General features: G+C 44.5%; 1 protein-coding gene and 1 long non-coding RNA gene across 3 annotated transcripts in view; one reads left to right on the top strand and one right to left on the bottom strand.

Moving 5' to 3' along the window:
• Nucleotides 1-12,048, bottom strand: part of ZNF652 (zinc finger protein 652) — a 61,879-nt gene extending 49,831 nt beyond the window's left edge. The window contains exon 1 of one of the 2 annotated variants that reach the window (XM_027519571.1): nucleotides 11,811-12,048. The gene's annotated coding sequence lies outside the window, so the exon portion shown is untranslated. Of the gene's footprint in view, nucleotides 1-10,863; nucleotides 11,730-11,810 lie in introns of those variants that run through there. The other variant, XM_027519572.1, reaches the window with a different exon arrangement.
• A 267-nt stretch (nucleotides 12,049-12,315) lies between these two features.
• Nucleotides 12,316-24,374, top strand: LOC113878248. Its single transcript, XR_003506952.1, has 2 exons — nucleotides 12,316-12,434; nucleotides 23,580-24,374. It is a non-coding gene; the product is annotated as an uncharacterized LOC113878248 (long non-coding RNA).
• Nucleotides 24,375-25,650: the final 1,276 nt, after the last annotated feature.

Here is a 25,650-nt window from a genome sequence, read left to right as displayed (position 1 = left end):
TGGTGATAAAAAGGAACAAACTGTTGATAACCAAAAAACTTGGATGAATCTCATAAGCATCAGGCTAAAGTGGAGGAAGACAGTCTCAAAAGGCTACATACTGACTGATCCTATTTATGTAGCACTTTCCAAAAGAGGACATTACAGAGACGGACAACAGATCAATGGTTGCCAGAGTGGAGGGTGGGGGAGAGTACCAGTGCAAAGGGATTACAGGAAAGAGTTCTGAGGGACGGACTTGTTCTATATCCTGACGTGGTGGTGGTCACATGAATCTATACAGGTACTGATACAAAGAACTGTACACATGCCAAAACATCAATTTTGCTGTACATTATTTTAAAAATACAACAGGGACTCCCCTGGTGGTCCACTGGTTAGGACTTCAGGCTTCCACTGTAGGGGGCACAGATTTGCTCCCTGGTCGGGGAACTAGGATCCTGCACACTACACGGCATGGCCAAAATATCTCTTTTTAAATAACAATTTAACAAAATTACTTACATAGTCTCTGGCTTCTAAAAGCCAGAAATATTTATGGGTTTTTAAATTTAATTTTAAAACTAATTTTTCAATTACCAAAATAAAATCATTTGATGGGTCTTTTCCTACAAAATCTCAACACTAAGAAAAGAACACATTCACTTTGGCAAGTTACATAACCTCACTTTGTCTTAATTTCCCTGTTGAAAAATGGGGATAATAATACCTACCTCAAAGGGTTATATGAGGATTAAATGGTAGCTAAATAAAGAAAAATACAGACAAAGTCACAGTATACAGAACTTTGGGTATGGAAATGAAAGACAACTCCAGCCAAGTAACTTTTAAGTTTTGTCCTTCCATTGAACCAGGTTCTGATGATTGCTTTTCTGACAGAGATATTTCTGAAAGGTAGTCCAAGCCCAGAGTCTGATTTTCACACAGAGGTAAAAATTCACTATTGAGTCCTTGATGTATTTTTATCCTGTAACCATTTTACACAAGTAAATTGATATTTAAACCACATTTTGTGTTAAAGGTTATGCTGTATATATTTATTACATTTGTATATGTTTATATGTATTTGTATATATTTCTTAGTCCACTCAATTCTACCTAATAATGAATAAACAGGTAGCCAGTGTTTGACTGTATGTGTGTGTGTATTAAGCAAGAGTAAGTGTCCCATCTTTTAGAAGAACATAGTTTAAATGTTAGGCAAAATGAGAATCCAATTTTAACCTTTCCAGAGTTTCATCTTTAAGAATTAATTCTCTTTATGCAATAACTGGGCTTCCCTGGTGAGACTGAGCAGTAAAGAATCCTCCTGCCAATGCAGGAGATGCAGGTTCAATCCTTGAGTCAGGAAGATCCCCTGGAGAAGGAAATGGCAACCCGCTCCAGTATTCTTGCTGGGGAAATCTCACAGACAGAGGAGCCTGTCTGTGGGTTATAGTCCATGAGGTCTCAAAAGAGTCAGACACAACTTAGCGACTAAACAACAATAATGCAATAACTAGGTCATAAATATGATGATTTCCTTCATGCCACGTTTCTTAACACTTCAAACTCATACCATTAAGCACAGCTTTTCATTTTATCACTACCCCCATCCCCATTTACTCCAGTAAGCATTTGTTTAGCATCAACTTCAAGAAAATACTTTTTGTTAAGTTCTATTTAGGGCAGTGATTTTCAAACTGTCTGTCCCAACCCAAGTTTTACAAATGAAACAGTGTAAAACAACAGCCTGTCTCACAGATGGTAAGGCTAAGTACTGTTTCTGGAGCTTTGTTTCAATTGTAGGTGGTGGAACACATGTGAGGGAATACACGTGGGCATGCATATACTGCTTCTCTCTGTGGATCATGGTCCAAAAGTTTGAGAAACAGTGTCACAGAGAATTAAATAAACACCAGTTCCAGATTTAGAAGAGTCCAACCCTGCAACAGCTAGCTCCTGTGGAATGTCTTTAGGACTCTCTGTACCACCTGACCTTAGAGACACAAGACATCTTTAAAGAAAAAAAATCTAACTTTCCATTTGAGGTGATGAAAAGGTTGAGGAGTTTCTGAAAGGCAGAAAAAACTACCTTTTGGATGCAGTTTTAATTCCTGACGAGTTGGAATGGATGCGTAAGTGTCTACGTTGTTTACCACAATCTGACAGGAGGAAACTAGCCATTTGAAATCATATAATTTTTAAATTAGAAAAATTATTTAGTATACATATGCAAGGATCAAAAAATTTAAGTACAGAAGAGAATATAGTGAATACAGCAGCATTACTCATGACAGCTACACCAGAAACAATCCAAATGTCCATTAATGATAGAAAGTGACAGTGAAGTCACTCAGTCGTGTCTGACTCTTTGCAACCCCATGGACTGTAGCGTACCAGGCTCCTCCATCCATGGGATTTTCCAGGCAAGAATACTGGAGTGGGTTGCCATTTCCTTCTCCAATTAATGGTAGAATGGAGAAATAAATTATAATGTATGTATACAATGAATATTATATGAGAATAAATGAAGCATTATTACATACAATATGAATGAATCTTATAAGCCATACTCAAAAGAGTACATATTGTATTACACTTAAATATGGCTTAGAGATTTTTCACAATATATAGCTTCTTCATTCTTTTTTGTAGCCATATAAAATTTACTCAATTGCATGAATATACATTAACTTATTTATCCAATTCTTACTGTAAGGATTTAGGATTTTCCTAAACACTTACTGAGTTAATTTAAATGACTTTGTATGCCTAGTGTGTATGCCTGGTATGCTGAAGAAAACGGAAGAGCTCAGGATGCTTCAGGCAAGGTTAAGTTCAAACTCTTGTTCAGTCACTCATTCATGTCTGACTCTTTGCGACCCCATGGACTGCAGCACACCAGGCTTCCCTGTCATTTGCCATCTCCTGGAGTTTCCCCAAACTCAAGTCCGTTGAGTTGGTGATGCCAATCAATCATCTCATCTTCTGTTGTCCCCTTCTCTGCCTACCTTCAATCTTTCCCATCATTAGGGTCTTTTCCAATGGGTTGGCTCTTTGAATCAGAGGCCAAAATACTGGAGCATCAGCTTCAGCAACAGTCCTTCCAGTGAATATTCAGGGTTGATTTCCTTTAGGATTGACTGGTTTGGTCTCCTTGCTGTCCAAGGGACTCTCAAAAGTCTTCTCCAACACCACAGTTCGAAGGCATAAATTCTTTGGCATTCAGCCTTCTTATGGTCCACCTCTCACATTCATACATAACTACTGGAAAAACCATAGCTTTGACTATACAGATCTTTAGAGGCACAGTAAATGCTGTCTACGTTTGTCATTGTTTTTCTTCCAAGGAGCAAGAAGCTTTTAATTTTATGGCTACAGTCACTATCTGCAGTGATTTTGGAGCCCAGAAAATAAAGTCTGTCACTGTTTCCATTGCTTCCCCATCTATTTGCCATGAAGTGATAGGACCAGATGCCATGATCTTAATTTTTTGAATGTTGAGTTTTAAGCTAGCTTTTTCACTCTCCTCTTTCACCTTCATCAAGAGGCTCTTTAATCTCTTTAATTCCTCTTCTCTTTCTGCCATAAAGGTGCCGTCATCTGCATATCTGAGCTTATTGATATTTCTCCCCTCAACCTGATTCCAGCTTATGATTCATTCAGCCAGGCATTTCACATGGTCTGTGAGCCATGAACTTCCAGATGTTCAAGCTGGTTTTAGAAAAGGCAGAGGAACCATATATCAAATTGCCAACATCTGATGGATCATCGAAAAAGCAAGAGAGTTCCAGAAAAACATCTATTTCTGCTTTATTGACTATGCCAAAGCCTTTGACTGTGTAGATCACAATAAACTGTGGAAAATTCTTCAAGAGATGGGCATACCAGACCACCTGACCTGCCTCTTGAGAAACCTATATGCAGGTCAGGAAGCAACTGTTAGATCTGGACATGGAACAACAGACTGGTTCCAAACAGGAAAAGGAGTACGTCAAGGCTATATATTGTCAATCTGCTTGTTTAACTTATATGCAGAGTACATCATGAGAAACGCTGGGCTGGAAGAAGCACAAGCTGGAATCAAGATTGCTGGGAGAAATCTCAATAACCTCAGATATGCAGATGACACCACCCTTATGGCAGAAAGTGAAGAGGAACTAAAAAGCCTCTTGAGAAAAGTGAAAGAGGAGAGTGAAAAAGTTGGCTTAAAGCTCAACTTTCAGAAAACGAAGATCATGGCATCTGGTCCCATCACTTAATGGGAAATAGATGGGGAAACAGTGGAAACAGTATCAGACTTTATTTTGGGGGGTTCCAAAATCACTGCAGATGGTGATTGCAGCCATGAAATTAAAAGACGTTTACTCCTTGGAAGGAAAGTTATGAGCAACCTAGATAGCACATTCAAAAGCAGAGACATTACTTTGCCAACAAAGGTCTGTCTAGTCAAGGCGATGGTTTTTCCAGTGGTCATGTATGGATGTGAGAGTTGGACTGTGAAGAAAGCTGAGCACCGAAGAATTGATGCTTTTGAACTGTGGTGTTGGAGAAGACTCTTGAGAGTCCCTTGGACTGCAAGGAGATCCAACCAGTCCATCCTAAAGGAGATCAGTCCTGGGTGTTCACTGGAAGGACTGATGCTAAAGCTGAAATTCCAGTACTTTGGCCACCTCATGCGAAGACTTGACTCATTGGAAAAGACTCTGATGCTGGGGGGGATTGGGAGCAGGAGGAGAAGGGGATGACAGAGGATGAGATGGCTGGATGGCATCACCAACTCGATGGACATGAGTTTGGGTGAACTCTGGGAGTTGGTGATGGACAGGGAGGCCTGGCATGCTGCAGTTCATGGGGTTGCAAAGAGTCGGACACAACTGAGTGACTGAACTGACTGACTGAACTGACTCTGCATATAAGTTAAATAAGCAGGTTGGTAATATACCCTGACATACTCCTTTCCCAATTTTGAATCTATCTGTTTTTCCATGTCTGGTTCTAACTGTTGCTTCTTGACCTGCATATAGGTTTCTCAGGAGGCAGAAAGGTGGGTCTTGTATTCCCATTTCTTTAAGAATTTTCCAGTTTGTTGTGATCTACACAGTCAAACGCTTTAGTGTAGTCAAGGAAGCAGAAGTAAGATGTTTTTCTGGAATTCTCTTGCTTTTTCTATGATCCAATGGATATTGGCAATTTGATCTCTGATTCTTCTGCCTTTTCTAAATCCAGCCTGTACATCTGGAATTTCTTGGTTCACAAACTGCTGAAGTCTAGCTTAAAGGATTTTGAGCATTATTTTTCTAGCATGTGAAATGAGTGCAATTCTGTGGTAGTTTGAACATTCTTTGCCCTTGCTCTTCTTTGGGACTGGAATGAAAACTGACCTTTTCCAGTCCTGTGGCCACTGCTGAGTTTTCCAAATTTGCTGGCATATTGAGTGCAGCACTTTAAGAGCATCATCTTTGAGGATTTGAAATAATTCAGCTGGAGTTCCATCACCTCCACTATCTTTGTAGTGATGCTTCCAAAGGCCCACTTGACTTCACACTCCAGGATATCTGGCTCTAGGTGAGTGATCACACCATTGTGGTTATCCAGGTCATTAAGATCTTTTTTGTTCAAACTTCAGCTCTTAGTATATTAATATAGGAAAAGTCCGTGGTCAGCTGGGACATAGTTTTAAGAGGAACCAGGGGAAAAAAACAGATTTATGTACAAAACTGAAGTCACAAATGCTCTCCTTGCCACCCCCTCAAGAAACAAAACAGTACTTTACTGTATTATTTTTTACATTTCAATATTCATAGGCCACTGATATTATTCTAGATATATTAAAATGATATATTCAAAAGGGTAAAAACAATTTATAAGGGCCTAGTTATAAATCTCATTTTATAGCTCACACAGTACAATTAAGAAGTTATATGCTGGGACTTCCCTGGTAGTCCAGTGGTTAACAATTCGCCTGCCAATGCAGGGGACACAAGTTTAATCCCTGGTCCAGGAAGATCCCACATGTTGTGGAGCAACTAAGCCTGTGTGTCACTACTGGAGCCCCTGCGCCTACAGCCTTTGCTCCCCAAGAGAAATCACCACAATGAGAATCCTACGCACCACAACTCTAGGGCAGTCCCTGCTCCACGCAACTAGAGAAAGCCCATGAGCAGCAACCAAGACCCAGTGGAGCGAAAAATACACAAAAAATGTTTAAAAGATTATTTAAAAAAAGAAGTTATATTCCATTGAATCCCCCAAACTGAATCTAAATCACAAAGCTGAAAAGTATAAATGTGTTGAAGATTATATTCTACATTAGCACTGAAGTCAAAAGGAATCACCCACACTGCCTATCTTGGTGAAATCCAGGTAGAGTCACAATTCTCTGATACCATGGTCTTTACATCCATGGTAAAGACCAAAAATCATGCTCAGGAGCCATTCTTTGCATTATTTCCATTCTTATTCTCTTCCAGTAATCCCTTCTCACCACACACTGACTGGCCTATCAAGAAATTGACAAAAGCAACAAGCCATCTACTGAGCCATTTGACTCCAGTAAACTAGACAGAAAAAAAAAAAAAATACACCACTTCCAAAAAAAAGTTTACTTGGCAAAATGCATTATAGTTGAGAAAAAACTATGTTAACTCAATCATCTAAACCTTGTTTAGTCAGTGGGCTCACATAGCATAAATGCTGCTGTTATGCATTCTGGCCAAGACTAAGTTTTTTTCAAGTGTTCTGCAAAGTCTAAGGTGAGGCTAAGACCATTACTTGCCAACTCTTCTTTATCAGCAATCCAATACTAGTGACCGATTCCACTCATGGGCAAGCCCCTAGGTGGCTCAATAATAAAAGAAAATAAGGCTTAGCAGATTCCCTTGAGCTATTTCCTAATGCATTACTGATGTGCCTACCTTATCTGAAAAGTCTCTAGCTAACTCTTGGGTTATGGACTTATCACAGTGATATTCTGCAAAAATGACAGAATAATTTAATTCTATAGAACTCAAGAAACCCTATTTTTAAAGTTCTGTGTATTGAATAAAACTGTATATGTGCCCTGAATCTACTTTTCAAAGTAATCAGACTCTTAAAGTATGTTTATGTATGTGAAGTCGCTCAGTCATGTCCGACTCTTTGAGACCCCATGGACTGTAGCCTACCAGGCTCCTCCATCCGTCCATGGGATTTTCCAGGCAAGAGTACTAGAGTGGGTTGCCATTAAAAAAAAATAATGTATTTTACCATAAACTTGCCTTTTTGACTAAAAACAATGCTGGGAACTATATACACAACCTAAAGTTATAGGTCTAAAGTGGAGAGCTGATCAAATTTGACAGGTAAGGGACCTTACTTTTCTTTCCTTCACCCATCAAAGCAAAAATGCCTTAGGCACTCAAAGTTATAGCCCTAATAATAGTTTATGATCAAAACCTCAGAAGAGCAATGAGAATTTTTTAAGAAAAAAATGTTCATAAGTGTTTTCAAATATTGAAGATAATGCTATATAAACAAACAGATTAACTAAAATAAGCATTAGATGTCTTCACTGATTCCACCAAGCACTTTATGACTTGCATTAACCATGAAAATTTACACAAGGCTTTGCACGTGATTCAGCTCTGGACACAGAACTCATTGAGCTACATTAGTGTCCTAAAACACCCCTTTCACCACGTAAGCTCTGAAAAGGCTTAAAACAAGCACAGCCTGTGGGTAACACTGTTGAATTTGGAGCTAAGTTTTATTGTCTCCACCAAGTTCAGCCAGCCATAGAGCAACAAATCAAAGTTCCAACAAGCACAGTGCACCTGCAAGACTTAGGTATGCACCAAGTTAAATATTTGCAATTTTTTCATCTCAAATCAGCACAAATTAAAGTATGCAGATCGCAGCACCAGACTTCTAAATCCTGTAAGCCAAAATGATCTGCAGTTTCACTCCATCACTGCTGTCCTACCATTGAGTCCTTAATGTGTATATGTGCCTGTGTTCCAGAAGTTCATATATATTATCTCTAATATCATAACAAACCCCATTGTTCCGATGAGGAAACTGAGGCTATAGCGAGGTCAAGGTGATTAGTCCAATGCTGTAAAGGCAGTGGAGCTTTATTCAAACCTAGTTCTGCCTGGCTCCAAAGAACCATCTTCCTGATCCTCCCTCAGCTAAAGTCACTAACTCCAACACCAACTCACTTTTATTAAAATAAATTCTGCTTATCAAAATCATTTTATCAAAATGCTGTCTGAAATGATGACAATAGATGAGAAAAACATCACACCTAAAACGGTAGCATAAGACTCAGGAATTCCTGGCGAGGAAATGCAGTCACCTCCTTTAGTTCCAAAGGCTATGATTCAAAATACGAGAGAGTCCAGTTGAGTTCTTTTTTGCTTTTGGTTGTCTCTCAACTGACTTTTTAGAACAAGGGAAATGAAACTCAAGAGTATATTCACATTTTGGTGAAATTTTCCAAAACTCTTGAGAAAAGGGTGACTTGTTTTTAAACAGTTCACTTTTACAAGTTTGCTTCTTCGAAAGGCTTCAGACATTCAAAAACAAAATCACATCAGCAGCATTACTAATCAACTTTTTTCTACAGACTTGAAAAGTATTTTCTTACCACACTACAAGATTACTTCCCATACTGAGAGCAGAAATGGAAACAGCTCTGGGTGTCACGCATCAGATCTTGAGGCCACAGTTGCAGAAAGTAGGTGCTGTTTCCCTTGAGTAGAAGCTGCTGATCTGAAACCTCCTAAGGGAAGGGTGTCTGAAGAAGAGCGTTGAAAAAACTACAGCAAGCTGTTTGTGTTAATGAGAGTGAGTAGCCGGCACCACTACTCCATGTTTCACTGCTATGCAATTGTTTTCCAGCTTCCAAGCTCTGAATTTGGCAGAGAGAATGCTGTTCTCACAGCCATATGAGTTATATGATCAGCTGCTTTGTGGTGTGTGGGTGTTTACCTAGGTAAGTGACTGGTTAGAAGAGGTTCTGTGATGTTAAATCAAGGAAGCACACTGTCCCCTGAGATTTTAATGATTTGTCATATACTACACTGAGAAAGAAAAGCAACATATTTGCAATTTTGAAATTCCTTGGGCTTAGGATAGGCAAATAATTTCTGACAGTAAAACTTTAGGCACAACATGAAAGAAAACATAACCTGCAATATAAGCCACCTCAATCACGTTTATTAGATAATAAAAATGCAATATTTGCAATCTCAGCATGCTTTCAAATTTCATAGGATATACTGCGTAATTATTAGAATAAATGCTATTCTTCAGGTGAATGAAACAGATTTTATGCAAGATTCCAAGGCTCCTTTGCCATCCAAAATGCAGTTAATACCATAAATTCCTTAGCCTCTCAGAAACTCCAAAATATCAAAAATATGAACGTCCTAAAGGATTTTGTAAGCGAAAAATATTATCAGAATTACAAGCTCCTGGAGCGCTGGGGACCTGTTTCTTTTATCTCACCGCCCATCATAACACTATCACACACTGTCTCCTGACTGAGATATGGTCAAAAGGCAAAAACTGAGGGCAGGGTGATTTAAACAAGAATAGCTGATATTTATCCCCTGCTTATTGTAGAATTGTGCAACATTCATACCTAATTCTAGATTTTAAACACAGAGACTGAATTATTTCCTTATTATAATTAAAATCCTTCCATTAAAACGAAATTTAAAAATGGATGATTCTGCTGGTAACATCACTCTGAAAAAAAGACATGAAATCACACTTAATAAAGTTGAAAAATCTTCACAGAGCAGGTACTCTACCAGGGGAAAGATAAGGCCTTCTTTTAAGAGATCAGATCAACCTCAAACAACACAAATTGATTCCAGATAGGCATTATAAAACAGACCACTGATTCTGCTGTTGAAATCTGCTATACTTAGAAGATAGTGCCAGGCACATTTAGACACATTTAAACAAGTTATCCTGACTCCAGTTTTAACTTTTTCTGAAATTCTCACATACATTTCTTTACTGCAAGACAGGGAAATGATACCTTACAAATACCTAACTCACTGTAATCAAAGAACAAAACATGAGGATACATATTTCATCTAGTTTGTTGCTTACTGCTCCGGACCAAAGTAATGCCAATCCTCAAGAAAGAAAGCAAAACACAAAACTCAAAGTCCTTTCAATACAGATTTTAACCTCAGGGCCCAGGACCAGGCTCAAGATGACTGTAATTGCATACAAAATTATGAGTGTCTATTTCCCCTGCAAGAGGGTCCTAAAGGCTTCCATGAATCCAAAGAGAGGTTAGGAACCACTAAAATAGACATTTTCAGAATCCCGAAAACGCAGCAGTGTACATTTTCAACAAAATTATACTAAAGGCAGTATCTATCTGAATATATGTGCACAGTCCTGATACAAACATCCCAGATGCCTGCCAGCCCTGTCACGGTACAGCTCACCACTCTCAAATCAGCCCTACATGGGAACACAACCAGCATTCAGTGCACACACTCTCACACGCCAACCACAGCAGCTCTTCATTCCCTAAGCACACACATGTCAACAAAGCATGTGCTATTTGCCATTCCCAGAACAATACGGACCAGGCCATCTCTGGGAAAGAAAAAAAAAAAAAAATTCGTCCCCAAATATTACCCTATATATTTACTATGCCTTGACCACAGATGTTAAACATTACAACAGAAAAAACGAATTTTTAAAAAAAATGAAATTCCCACACACCATACGTAATTAACTGGGGGAAAAAACTCCATCACTCAGGTATTACTGGGGATCCACGGGAGATGTAATGTATATAGGGGAAACGCTGGAAAGATGATACTTGAACACAGAGGCAACCTGAGGACAATCAAAGACAAGACTCACACAGCAATATCCTGAGAGCATGGTTGTGGAAAGCACCCTTCTCCAGAGGCAAAAGCACATTCCTTTGATTGGCACAAGCCACTCCTGACAATGGATCCGCGATGACAGGGACTGTTCAGCAATCAGGAAGTGTGTGTGTGTGTGTGTATGTGTGTGTGTGTGCACGCGCGGGCGCGTGTTGTGGGGGAGGGATGTGCTAGATGGGATCAAAGACTGGCCCTCTTCAAGAAGAGCAGACGGGATCTTAAATCGTGAAGACAGTGTTCCAGGGTGAAGCAGGGGTATTTTTCATTTCTGGCGGAGACATTCCTCGACAATGAACATGTTCTGTGCAGATGTAACGGGGGTGTCACTACCTTTAGTGGCTCCCATCTAAGAATCTTAAGCAGAGCCTGATTGGAGGGGAGGCTGTGGTGGGGGTGGAGAAAGGTCTGCATTACCCTCTGGGTGAGTATTGGGCGGGTGTACACTTAGATGCATTTTTATCTCAGGCGGCACAATACTCCCGGGGGTTGGTGGTTTGGGCGCAGCCGCAGGGCAGGGGAGGCAGTGGGTGCAAGCCACCAGCTGCTGGGCAGGAGAATGCTCGAAGGAGGACCGGTGCAAACCTCCCCTCGGCCCGCTACCCCGTGCAACCCCAGCTTCCCCTCGGGCCTTCGGGCGAGCGCATTCTGCAAAACTGGAGCCCAGCCCGGGTCCGAGAAAGAGGGGGCGAAGGAACAGAAGCCGGCGCCTCCAACCAGGCTCCGGGCCAGAAGAGCTCAACGCCCGGGGCCTCCCCTCCGGATGGGGGCTGCTCCGGCCTAGTGCACGCAGCTGCCTCGGCGAAGGGTTAACCCGGCGCCCAGAGCCCCTGTCGGCTCGGAGGGCGGCGGAGAGGAAGGGCTGCTGCCAGGGGCGCAGCCGCGACTGTGGCGTGTACGTGGGGGGCAGGGGCTCCTACTCACCCGGGCCGGCCGCCTCCGCCTCCGCCGCCCCGACCGCCGCCTCGGCGGTCCATCCCTGCGGCGGGGGGCCTGTAGCCGCGGCGCTCGAGTAACAACCGCCGGCCGGGCCGGCCCCTCCCCCCTGCCCAACGTCTGTCCTCAGGGCCGCTCCGCAGACCCGGCCTCGGCCGCCGCCGCCGCCGCCGCCGCAGCGCTACGTGGCCGCCGCTCCGACGTCTCGCGACTCCCTTCCGAGCGCGCGAGGGCGAGCGGGGCTGGCGGGGCGGGCGGTGCGCGGGGAGGGAGGCAGGGGAGGGGGGGGTGTGCGTGTGTGGTTGTGTGTGCAGAGAGGGGGGCAGGGAGAGAGGGAGGGCGAGCAGCGGCGAGAGCGCGCGCGCGCCCGCGGCCCCTTCCCTTGCCGGCCCCCCCCCCCCGCCCGCCCAACAGGGAGCCCGACACCTCCCTCCGCCCGCCCCCCTGGCATCCCGGCCGCTGGGCGCGGCGGCGCGCATGCGCAGCCCTCGGGGCCGGCCCTGGCGCACCTTTTCTCCCCGCTGCCACATTGTGAGCGCTTCGCCTCCCACACAACCGCCGACTCCCGCTCCACCCCCGCCTCCCCTACTCCGCCCACTGCCGAGCGCCCAGGTAAAGGCGTGGAGTGCGCGTGCGCACCGCTCCCCTTGGGTCTGGGGGCGTGGCTGCTGAAAGGAAGCCAAAATGTAGAGTCGGAGGGAGCTTTGGGCTGGAGAGTGGGAGCGTTCCACGAAGTAGAGAGCGGGTTAAGATTAGGGAAAGTGAAGTTCAGAAAGGGGGCCAAAGTAGAAAAGTAGGTCCAAGCGAGATTTAGTAGAAGTCAAGGAGGTTTTTTGGTTTATAAGGTAAATAAACAAAAAACAACTTGACTCTGGCCCCCTTGTTACTGAAGGGCTGTGTGGGTGACAGAAGACAGAAATAAAAAAGACGGAATGTAAGCAGTAGTGGGTTATTTGTCTGATGAATGAGACAGCTAATAAAAACGAGAAATTTAGAGATCGCCCAGACTTGTCAGAAAAACAAATTTAGAACCCTGCTTGTTCTGCGGCCAGAAATAGGGAAGGGGATTTTGTGTGTGTGTGTGTGTGTGCAGGCGCGTGTGCGCTATTGTGCTTGAGATATGGAGCTGCCGAAAGAAAGGAAGCCTCCATTTAAGCATTACAGCATCATGACTAATTAGCTATTAATCATTAATATAATTAATGGTACTATTAGCTAACAAGGTAGCATTTATCCAAGTTCATCGCCAAGAGAAGCTGTCCATAATTGAAAGCGCTTGGAGTACAGGGAGGGGAAATGAACCAGGCAAAGTAAAGGCCTCCAGTGGAGTAGAACCAAGTCATGACCTTTCCCACCATAAACCAAAGTTCTCTGATGTTTTCCAAATTTTATCTTAATTGGAATTCTTTATTATTCTTACACTACACTTAATAAATGTTCTTGCACTAAATCTGAGCTTTCAACATTTTTAATACGTATGCAGCTACTTCTCCAAAAATTGCACCCCCAAAAATTCCTGTGGGGAATAAAGTGACCTGAGTCTGGGAAAAGGGAAGAGATTGAAACTTTATAAATTAAAGGGTTCCAGGGCTGACTCTATCCTTGGCTACTTCTCAAAACAGATGCTTCGTTTTTATTACACTTGGACTCCAGGGATCATAATTTAGCAACTTTGGGTCAAGTTCTTCAATAGTGAATGTCTTCAGTGGATAAACACTAAAAATAATGTCATATTGAAGCAGGTGAGAGAAAATCTTCAAGAAAAACAGGAGGAAACAAGCATAAGTAGTAAAAGGAAAAACCTAGATTCGATGTGAGAAAAACCTTGGCATCCATGGAGGCTAGTGAGCCTAGAATATCTCACTGAGATGTCTAACTTTGCCTTCTTGGACATTTGTTCCATCCCTTCTCCCACTCTGCCTCTTGGAAGAGGGGTATGCAGAGTGAGGGCTGAAGAACCAAGTCTCTAGGAGTTTCTACCCATGGGCCAAACCTCTGAAGGGCTCCTAGTCTTTGGAATAGTAGTAGTATCACCTTCCACTTGAAGAGTGCTTTACGGTTTTTGCAGACAGGTTATATCCATTATCAGATTTTCCAACAACCCCATGATGCAAACAGAACAGGTATTATTCCCAATGAAGGCAATTCAAGCCAAGGTGTGTCTACTGGCTCAGCCTAAATCACCCAGCCCAGTCAACAATGGAGGCAGGGCAGGACTCAGTCTTCTGACTCCCAACATGCTGTCCTCTCAAAGGGCTTCTTGGAAAAATGGCTGCATTTTCCTGTGGAGTGAAAACAAGTAGCCTCACCATGTGAGGGATAATAGTTCTAATATTCAGTTTTACATATCTCCTTTATTTCATGTTTTTTTCCTCTTCGCTCTCTCCAGGCACTTGGGACTTGACCAGTGTATTTGAAGTGTTGGTGACAGGTACTTTGGAAGGCCTTGGGCCTGGCATGGTGATCCTAGTTCCTCTGCTCCCCCTTAACTCTTCCCCCTTGAGAACCTACCAGAAGAAGTGCTGTCATCATTTGGCTAGTTTCAGTGCCTCCCTTCTTCTGCTTGGCAGTCATTACAGGCAATATTTAGCACCCACATCTGGCCTTACTGGAAAATGAGACTTCTGTCATCCTGGTTTCCTGGTCCTGGATAATTCTTCACCATCTCATTAAGGCCATCAGCCAAAAGCAGCAAAACTCCCTTGCCCCCACCCTCTTATTGGCCATGGCATGTAGCTCGTGGAATCTTGGTTCCCCAGGGACTGAACCTGGGCCATGGCAGTGAGAGCCCAGAACCCTAACCATTGAGCCACCAGGGAACTCCCACCATTTTTTTTTTAATTTAAAAATTTTAGTAAAAAGTTCTGTATATTTTGACAGCTCTGAAAATCTTACAGATTTAATTTAAACAGCAGCAGAGCTATCTGGTTCCTATAAGGTGAGCTGGACAGCCTAGTACAAGCTCCCGATTCACTGCATTTCTTTGCTCCCCAAGTTCCCAGGGATGCAGCCCTAGTCGATACTAGTTCTTTCCACGTGGAGGGGCAGTGGCTGTGGCTCCCTGCCTACCCATTGACTAATGTTACCCCATGTATTGCACCAGACTTGGGGCCAGAGTTCTGTTCGGGGTTTCCTAGGCCCTCATACTTGTAGTGCTGTGACCTTTGTTCAATCACTCCACCTTTGAGGTTTTGTAAGAAGAGGGGATTATATGGCTTTTAGAGCCTTTCAGATGTAATACCTAGGATTCTCCTTTAGAAAGTTGACTGTGTTCCTTAATACCTTGTAATTCCATTCCTTTCCTAAGAGTTACTATCTAATTTCTCATCTCGAAGCCCTTGCTATAAGAAACTGCCCCTTTTACAGAATGGATAAAGTTGCCCTGGACTTCCCTTTGGTAGCCACTTTTTTCTCAAGTGATAATGTTTAGAGACAACCCAGAAAGCTGGACTTTTGGCTTGTCTGCCAGGCGGCTTGTGTGTGTGCACTTGTGTGTATGTGGTCCACGGGCGCTTTCATTCTATACCGTCTCAACTTGCACCACCCCCACTAAAATTCCAATGAAAAGTTAAAACAAATGCCAGAATGCACTAAAAGGTCAGGTATGTGAGTGGAGCTCTTTTGCTTTGGGGACAAAGATGAGGGAGGCTCTTGAGGCTCTTGGCCACTTTGATCTCAGCTGATTTAGCTGCCGCATGGCCTGGGACCATCATCTGGTTCAGAACTCCATATAGCTGTGGTCTCTATACATCAGCTTCTCCAACTGAAACATCTCAGAGTTTAGGTCATAATTACTCTGGTGTCCTTATCATCAAAATGCATTTTATAATTTTTTATTTTTAGTTCTACCAGTTTATTGCTATCAACCCATCTCCCTCCACCCTCATGCACACATGCTCAGTCATGTAACCCCATGAACTGCAGCCTGTCAGGCTCCTCTGTCCATGGACTTTTCCAGGCAAGAATACTGGAGTGGGCTGCCATTTCTTTCTCCATATAATTTTTTTAAAAAACGCACTCTATGTGACAACTTCTACAGATCTTTCTTTTACAATATTTCACTTAATTCTTCCTTCAACACTGGAAGGTAGGAAGGGCAGAAAATGTTTGTTTCTGCTAATTTTTTAAAAACAATATATTAAAAACAAGGTTCAGATTTTAAGGGTAACATGACCAGAATGAAATCCTGGGTCTCTAGGGTCCAAGTCCAGGACTTGTCTGTAATACTCTACTGCAGCCCTTTGCTGGACACCATACAAAGCAAATGGAACACATGTGGTCTCTGCTCTCTGGAAGTTTGGACTCAAATGGCCAGCCACGATTCTGGCAAAGATAAACGGACAAAAAGATTCACAGGTGACTCACGTATGCCAATAAAGAAATGAGTTAAATAGATAAGGAAAGCCATGTTTACGTGGCCTACTAATGTGTTTGTTTGTTTGCTTTTTTAATTCCAGTTGGGTAGAAAGGACAATGTTAATGAGGCTGAGGTTTTAAACCAATCCCATATGTCTACTTGCTTTGCATGTGGAGAACTGTAGATGTACTGCATGCTCTTACCCCTTTCTGTCTTTAGCATTCTCTGAACCTTCCTGAAATATCTACCAAGTGTCTGTCATGCAAGGTGGGAATCAAGGACCATTAAGAAATTATCTCTACCCTCAAGCAACATCTGTGACTGTTTTCCTAATTCAAACCACTGTGAAAGCATTAGTTAAGCCTGTGTCTACCATCTCTATGGATGGAAGGACAGATTAATTTAGTCCCCATCCTGTTGTGTGAGGGCCTCAGATTCATCTTTATCCAGGCAAGATGGCCAATTAGGACAGTAGAGAGGCGGGCTTTGGAATTTGAGAGACATTGTTACTACCCTAGAGAAACCACCTGAGCTTCCTGACTATTTAAGCAAAGGCCAAGAGGAACCCTGGGGTTAGGGAGCATGGGTGGCCCAGGGCAGGCACCCACAGCAAGAGAACATCTTCCATTCCTAAGTGGATTGCTGCAGCTCGATTCTTCCCCTGGGGGTTCGGCCTCAAGGTCCATGTACAGCTGAGTGATCTAAGGCAGTTAGACTCGAACTGTGTTTGAGTTGTTTAAGAGGCTCACAGCTTCTTTAGGCAGCAGACTTAATTGTTGTGTGTAATTGATGTGACATGTGCCCCAGAGGCATGCACTGAGGTCCAAATGAAGAGATGATTTTTCAAAAATTGGAAGTAATTAATTAAAGAAGGCAGCTGCACGGGGCTGTGAGTTAGTGCCAAACTCCGTAACCCTAAACCAAACCCACCCAACCGGCCTTGCCACCTGAGGAACAATCCTGAAGGTCTCACGAAGGTGGGATGCGAGACCTGGGATGCAGTGGAGGACATGGGGAATGCAAGGGTGAAGGACAGGGCTCAGGGGACCCCCTCTTAGCTTTCGTGATCCTCAAAAGCCTTGGCTCTGGAGAGCAGTTTGGGAGTCAAAAGAAATGTGTTGGGAGTGCTAGAAAACTGCAGAAAAGGGGAGACAAGGTCAAGAGAGGTGTGTGAGATTCCACGGGGGAGAGGTGGCAAAGGGGATGCGGGTCTCTGGAGCTGGGAGCAGTGGGAGCTGGAGTGTTTGCGGGACTGAAGAACGATGGAGTCCCTCAGACAGGGCCTGGGAAGATCTGCCAGGTTGCTAGGACCCTGAAGACGGAGCTCCAAGGAGGTGGAGCCTGGATGTGGGGGCGGGAACATAGTGCCTGGGGCCTCTCGCTTCAGAAGAGGTATTCATTAAACCCCTGACCTGAGGTCACTAACAGAGCTGTGGCAGCTTTTCACAGGAGTTGGGTTAAGAACAACAATAACAAAAATAATAACAACAATTAACGATAATGAGACCTTATCTGCAGCAAGTTGTTCCTAGAGCTTTGTAGGCATTAAGTCATTAATTCCCCTGGCCCCTCAGGGTCACTTTTTCTAGAAGTAATGGAGGTGCTAGAGAACACAGTTAATCCTGTGTGGTTAGGCCTCCTGCCTTCAGCTAGGTGGGTCAGTTCACATCCAGAGGGGGTAAAATTCCTTCCTGTTTCACAAACTGTTATAATCGTTTGCATTTACTTAGAGTTTCTGAAATGATGCTGAAATGGGGCTGAGTACAGAAATGTAGAAACCAGCCATCACAACATGTCTAAATAACTTGGATGTGAAAACTCAAGTCCTACCTAACAGCACCAGGCTGAACAATATGCTGCAGTGGACAGTGGCTGCAGATGACCAGGGAGTGACCTGGAAGTGATCATCTGCTTGAAGCCCTAATTGGCGGCAGGGCTGAGCCTCAGCCTGCAAACACGTTGGAAGATTTCAGGTGTTTACCCCCCACTCCCCGCCACAGACCGAAGTTTAGAGGGCTCAAGTTGAATAAAAAAGGAGGGTCATTCTAGATTGGAGGAGTTACATGGAATGGAGCCTGAGAGCCAAACCTTGAGCAAACCTAGTGCCAAGAGTGACTAGGCTTGCAGATTTCAGCTGTTCTTTTGTTTATGTGTTTCATATAACAGTGACTGCAAATTATACACACCCAATCCAGAGACAGACTTTCACTTACATCCCATAGATGGTGAGAGTCATCATCATTATCCTAGTCCAGATCAAAGGCAGCCATGTAGACAAAATAATCTCAATATACTTAAGCAGAATGGGTGTCCTGGTCATCCTTGGGTCCTGGAGCAGCAGCGATGATCCTCCCCATTAATGTGGAGGGCAGACGCGATACAGAGCAGGAACTGAGCTTTTCTGAATCTCAGAGTTGGGCAGAAGAAGAAATTGTATCACAGCTATCACCATTCATTTCAGAGAAATAGAGGGACCAGACCTCACTATTTGGACCCTTGCCATCCCTCTGGAAACAGTCTTCCCTCCTTTCCCTGTGTTAGTACAGAGAATGTCTACCCGCAGAAGGTGCGAGAACTTTCAGGGCTTGAATACCAATCTCACTTGTAGATTACATCAAAGAACATAAAGTATTATATGATGAATTTAGGGAACAGAGTATTCTGGTTAATCAAATAATCTGGTTTTTAAAGTATTACTAAACATAAGGCAATGACAACCCACTCCAGTACTCTTGCCTGGAAAATCCCATGGGTGGAGGAGCTTGGTAGGCTGCAGTCCATGGAGTTGCCAAGAGTCAGACACAACTGAGGAACTTCACTTCACTTTAAACATATAGTAACATTTGAGACATACTAAAATCATTCATTGTTTATCTGAAAATTCAGGTTTAACTGGGTGTCCTGTATTTTATCCATTTGCAGGTAAACTTCTAGGTAATCCAAAACTGCTCCTTTAGAGTTCTGTAGAGAAAAATAACGGAGAAGGCAATGGCACCCAGCTCCAGCACTCTTGCCTGGAAAATCCCATGGACGGAGGAGCCTGGTGGGCTGCAGTCCATGAGGTCGCTAAGAGTCAGACATGACTGAGCGACTTCACTTTCACTTTTCAGTCTCATGCATTGGAGAAGGAAATGGCAACCCACTCCAATGTTCTTGCCTGGAGAATCCCAGGGATGGGGGAGCCTTGGTGGGAGGCCGTCTACGGGGTCCCACAGAGTGGACACGACTGAAGTGACTTAGCAGCAGCAGAAGCAGAGAAAAAAAGACAACAGAAAGAAGAGATTTGCTTTGATAGCTTCAGGTTCATTGGTACCAGAAAATAGGGACAGAGAAGATAGGGAAGAAGAGGCCCCAAACCAGTTGTCCATCAACTCAGAAGCACACTCATGGTCACACTGGGTATGTGGCTGAGATGTTGCCAGGTCTTTCACTGGCCCTGTGTCAAAGCAAACACTTGTTCCAGGGATCTCAGGGAAGAGCTTAAGACAAAGCATCACCTACTGCAGCCATGAAATTAAAAGACGCTTACTCCTTGGAAGGGAAGTTATGACCAACCTAGATAGCATATTCAAAAGCAGAGACATTACTTTGCCAACAAAGGTCCGTCTAGTCAAGGCTATGGTTTTTCCTGTGGTCATGTATGGATGTCAGAGTCGGACTGTGAAGAAGGCTGAGCGCCAAAGAATTAATGCTTTTGAACTGTGGTATTGGAGAAGACTCTTGAGAGTCCCTTGGACTGCAAGGACATCCAACCAGTCCATTCTGAAGGAGATCAGCCCTGGGATTTCTTTGGAAGGAATGATGCTAAAGCTGAAACTCCAATACTTTGGCCACCTCATGTGAAGAGCTGACTCATTGGAAAAGACTCTGATGCTGGGGGCCGTTGGGGGCAGGAGGAGAAGGGGATGACAGAGGATGAGATGGCTGCATGGCATCACTGACTCGATGGATGTGAGTCTGGGTGAACTCCGGGAGTTTGTGATGGACAGGGAGGCCTGGCGTGCTGTGATTCATGGGGTCTCAAAGAGTCGGACACGGCTGAGCGACTGAACTGAACTGAACACTCTACTATTATCCAACACAGACAGAACCCCACCTAAGGATAGGAACAGATTGGTGCAAATTCTTTCTCTCATTTCATTTTGCCAGCAGAAAGGAAGAAGGTGAGAGCTCCGCTGAGCAACGTGGTGCCATTCAGAGGGCCTGCATAATTCCTCCATGCCATAGAATCCCCTGCCGCTTGGAGACCTCCTTCCTATCGTGTTGATGGTCCTGTGGAAATGGGTCCCCTAGAAGCTACGTTCTGCTCTGCATGGCGTTGACTGCAGTCTTTTTCCTGGCCAGATTGCTGTTCTTAGCATGTACTGAGCACCAAGATGTCCCCAGCTTGAGTCCTTTCCACTCTCCTAAGTGTTGCACCTCTGTTAGTCTGCAGTATCCTTCCGACTGTCTTTTGAGGTAGATATTCTCATTTCACAGATGAGGAAACAGAGAGAAGTGAAGTAGGAAGTGATAGAAGGTCACATAAGTCTTACATGATGGAGTCAGGATTGGATCCAGGAGGTCAGACTCCTACAGCTGCTCTTTGAACCACGATGCTGTACTACCCAATACTCCAATTGCCCCCTGCTCAGAATTCTGGCACGGCTCCTGTGATAAGCCGAATAATAGCCTTCTAAATATGTCCACATCCTAAACCCGGAAGCTGTGAATATATTACCTTATGTTGGGGAAAGGGATTTTGCAGATGGGATTAAGTTAAGGATCTTGAAATGCGGACCTTAACCTGGATAATCCAGTGAAAGAAAGAAAGAAAGTGAAGTCACCCAGTTGTGTCTGACTCTGTGACCCCATGGGATTTCCCAGGCAAGAATACTCGAGTGGGTTGCCATTTCCTTCTCCAGGGGATCTTCCCGACCCAGGGGTTGAACCTGGGCTCCCACATTGCAGGTAGACTCATTACCGTCTGCCAGGGAAGCCCCATTATCCAGTGGCTCCAATCTAATCACAAAGATCCTTAGAAGAGAGAGGCAAGAACATTAGGGTCAGAGGAGAAGTGACCAGGAAGCAGAGGTCAGAATGGTGTGATTGCTAGCTTTGAAGATGGGAGAGGGACAGGTGCCAAGGAATGTCGGCAGCTTCTAGAAACTGGAATAAGCAAAGAGCTGACTCTCTCCTGGAGCCCCCAGAAGAAACACAGTCTGCTGACACCTTGACTTTGGCCCAGTGAAGCTCTTGACCTCCAGAACTGTTAGATAATAAATCTGTGTGGTTTTATGCTACCAAGTTTGTGGCAATTTGTTACAGCAGCAGTAGGAAACTAATTCAGCTTCCATGGCTTAAAGGGAAATCTGAACTGCTTTGCAGGACATTCAGGGGCCTCGTGTTATCTTCCCCTCGTCTAACTGCCTGGCTAGCTTATGCCCACCCCACCCCTGTGCCACCCTCACCATTCTTTACAGATTGAATTGCTTCATGATCCTCAACAGCCATACCCTTTCTTATGTCAGTGCCTTTGCCTGGAACACCCTTTCCTCACTTGTTTGTCTGGCAAACTCCTCATCCTTTATGTCTCAGCTATTATAAAACAATACCTCCTCTGTGAGGCTTATCCTACTTCCCCCAAAGGAACGTGGGACTCCTTTCCTGTATCTCATGCCTCTGCTGTTTTTCATGTTCACTCCCGTTAAAGCAGATTGTAAGAACCTGTCTGTTCCCTTCCTGGGTTATGAGTTGTTTGAGGGCAAGGACCTCTCTTTTCAGCTCTGATCTCCTTTAGCACCTAGCATGGTCCCCAGCACATCAAAGAAAGGTCCCCAGAGAACAGAACTCTTATCCTGACCTGTGATGCAGGCCCTCTAACCCCATTTCACCATCAGTAACAAGCGTTCCAGGACATCATCCCTTCCCTTCCCTGTTGAGAAATAATGACAAAGAAAATCAGACATGGAAGTGTTTCAAGTTTTTTTTGTTTTGTTTTGTTTTTTAATAGCACTAATCAAAGTTTTGTGATATTCCAGCTGTACCTACGGTAGAAAATGCTTCCTGTCCAAGTCTCAATTTTTTCAGCTGAGAAATGGATCAGAGACGAGCTGTACAGAGACAGGAGCTGTGGCCCCTTTGCATCCTATTGTATTCCCCGCATCTCCCCTGCTCTTGACTCGGGTGAATCCTCTGATGTTGGTTGGTAAAGGTCCCGAGGGAGGTTTGTCCACATTCTTCGGATTCATCACTTCTCTCTAATGTGCACGCCAGTGTTGGGTCTCTTAAGCGAAGGTTTCCCCACATCAAGTTCTATGTAACTGAGTTCCAGAACACTGAGTCAGATGAGCCTTCCAAGCCTCCAGACTCACCCGAGGGCTCTCCCACAGACACATCAGATATGGGGCTTCTCTCCAGTAGGAATTCTCTGATGTATAAAATGGTTGACAACTCCACCCAAAGGAAGGCTTATTCACTTTTATTATTTTTATTTTCCTGTGTGAATTCTCTGATGTTTAATGAGAAGTAAAGGGCAAGTGGAGGTCTCAATAAAGGCCTATTAGATACCCAGCTCTGGGCTGAGGGACTCTAAAATGTAAGGAATGGCCCCTGCCCTCTAAACGTTTTCAACCTAGTTGGAGAAAGAAGACTTGTACACAAAACAGCTGGGGAGCATCAGACACTGTGTAGTCATACCAAGCGATTCAGAGAAAGGAGTGGACAGCTGGAGATTGATTAGATGGGAAAGGTGTGTGAAAGAGGTTAGCCTTTAGCTTGACCTGGAAAGATGGTAGAATTGAGCCTGGAAGAGAGGAAGAAGGTGTTTCCATTGAAAGAGAAACAAAAGGAAGGATGGAAATAAAGAAGCAGGGGGAGACAGGAAAGATGGAGGGAAAGAAACTTTCTAGTGTAGGGATTTGCCTGTTGGTTTAGGAAACCCCCAGCGACTTAGGGCAGTGGCCTTTGAAAGTTTTCTTCTGATGCTTTTCTTGTTTTAGCGCTCACGCCACTTTCACTTCTGCCAGGAGCATCTAAAAAGGAACACTCGACTGCTGCCTTGCTGCCTTGCGCAGGCCAGCCCCACCCCACCCACCACCTCCACAACATTCTTAGGCCCACTCCAGTTCCACAACCAGATGATAGAGGCCCCAAATGGGGAGAGACCCCCACCCACAAGAAGGCCCCGGGGAAGCACCCAGCAGGCTTACATTCAAGAATATGGGAGCTCTCTGCCCCCACCCTCTTATCCCACCATCACGTCCTCTAAAAAAGTTTCTGCACAGGATCCTGACCCTTACAGAGAATGAGGGTCGTCAGCTTTGAAACCCTTTTATTTTTGTCAGTTTTATAGATGTTTTCTGAAAACATTAGGAGTAGGGGATACTTCATAACTTTTCCTTATTTTCCCCATTCCACAGAGAGCAGTGGACAAGCAAGTCGAGTGGAATATGTAGTGTCTCGTCTTGGTTAGATTGTTGGAGGACTTTTCTGCAAATTATAGTGGTTAAGCACTGACTCAACATCCAACAACTGCATAAGAGCTTCTTAGAGCCTTCGTTCATGGACAAGTTTCAAAATGAAACAGCGTCACCACCTCTCATGGGCGATGTAGTCAGAGAACAGAAGAGAGTGAATTTCACCTTTAACAAAGTGGCTGCTTTCTGGAGAAGTGGCAGGATCTGGTATTTCCCAGCACGGTGAAATTGGGAAGTGCCTTTTGCAGCCCTTCTCACTTTCATGGTTTGTTTGGACATGGAATTCTTAAGCTCTTAATTCCGTCCCTGCTTCCTGTGTCACTTCCCTAGGAGACTGAATTCGAGGGCGGGACCTCCTCCCCAGGGGCGGGGGGAGAACAGAATGGGGACTGATGCCTTTGGGCTCTTACCATGTAGACATCCTGTTGGCACATTCTCCACTCCTCCCCAGCAAAGCATGCTCTGCTCTGTGAAGAATCCAGGCAGGAAGTAAAAGAGATCTGTGCAGCCACAGTGGAAATGCCCGGCCTCTCAGGAACCCCAGATGGCCATCCAGTCTGATCACACATCCCATTCTGTTTTCATTATTAGTGTCCGTCCTGTCTGTTCATGGGCTCCCCCAGGACAGGAGGCATATCTGCCCTAGTCACCATCAGAGCCATCTTAATACATCACAGTGCCTGGTACAGAGTGGCTGTTAGTAAATATTTGTTGAATAAATCAACTATGAATGTGGAAGTGGTTCTGTTAAAGAGCTCTTTGCTCTTTCTCAGCTACTGAGTTACAAGACGAGTGTGCTGGTGGTGAGAAGGGACACCTTTGGGTTATAATAAAAGGAGTTAGAAATGTGTGGGAGGGCTCCTAAGTGTTCCAGTTGTATCTACTAAGCAACAGGGAACCTCTGCGACTTCTTTAGGTCACCAACAGGAGATGGCGAGCCGGTGGGGGCTGTGTTATTGTTGTTGTTCAGTCGCCCAGTCGTGCCTGACTCTTTGCAGCCCCATGGACTGTAGCACGCCAAGCCTCCCTGTCCCTTACCATCTCCTGAAGTTTACCCAAGTTCATGTCCATTGCATCAGTGATGCCATCCAGCCATCTCATCCTCTGACACCCTCTTCTTCTTCTGCCCTCAATCTTGCCCAACCGTAGGTGACCCCTGGGAGTGGGGACTTTGCAGGCTGTATTTGATCTGGAAGAGGGTAGGATCACCTGAAGAACAAGTACATCTTCTTGAAGAAGTCTAATCACAGTTGCAAGCTACAGAGATGACTTTTGTGACTGAAGGGTGACTATTTTAGCTAGGTAAGTGTCAAGAAAGTGGTAGGAATTCTAGTGAGCCTTGCTCCTAAGTGAACTCAGAGCTGGCGGTGGGAACAGAAGCAAGCAAGTGCAGTCATGGTCAAAAATGGCCAAAGAGGAAGATGCCTCGGGACTCAGCCCAGGATCCTGGTATTGCACTACATGGAGTAGGGGGCACGAAACCAAGTAGGAAGATTTGTCTTTATTCTGAAGGCAGAGGCCATGTCTTAAGAATCAAAGCCACGGCTCAGAGCAGAGCACCTGACATATCATAGCTGCTTAACACATGCTTGGTAGTGAATGAATCGGGCTTCCTAGGTGGCTCAAGTGGTAAAGAATCTGCATGCCAACCCACAGGAGACGCGGGTTCAATCCCCAGGTCGGGAAGGTCCCCTGAAGAAGGGCATGGCAACCCATACCAGTATCCTTGCTTGGAGAATCCCTTGGACAGAGAAGCCCCGCAAAGAGGCAGACGAGACCGAGCACGCAATGAATGATTGGGTAGTTGGCTGGCTCTGGGACTCGCTGAGAACGCGAGAGCTTGTGGAGGCCTCCGCAGCTGTGTCTACTATCCTCTCTCTTCATCCTTCTCGGCCTGCCCTCCGTGGTCCCACCTCTGCATTAAGCCAGAAGACGTTCCCAAAGCTCACTGCTCTCTCGGTGGACAGCACCAGCTGGGTCTCAGGCTCAGCTGATCAGGCCATTCCCTCCCTTC

This window comes from Bos indicus x Bos taurus, chromosome 19 (assembly GCF_003369695.1).
Source record: "Bos indicus x Bos taurus breed Angus x Brahman F1 hybrid chromosome 19, Bos_hybrid_MaternalHap_v2.0, whole genome shotgun sequence".
Lineage (NCBI taxonomy): Eukaryota > Metazoa > Chordata > Mammalia > Artiodactyla > Bovidae > Bos > Bos indicus x Bos taurus.
The sequence above is the reverse complement of the archived record's forward strand: the minus strand, read 5'-3'. Positions and strand labels throughout refer to the sequence as shown.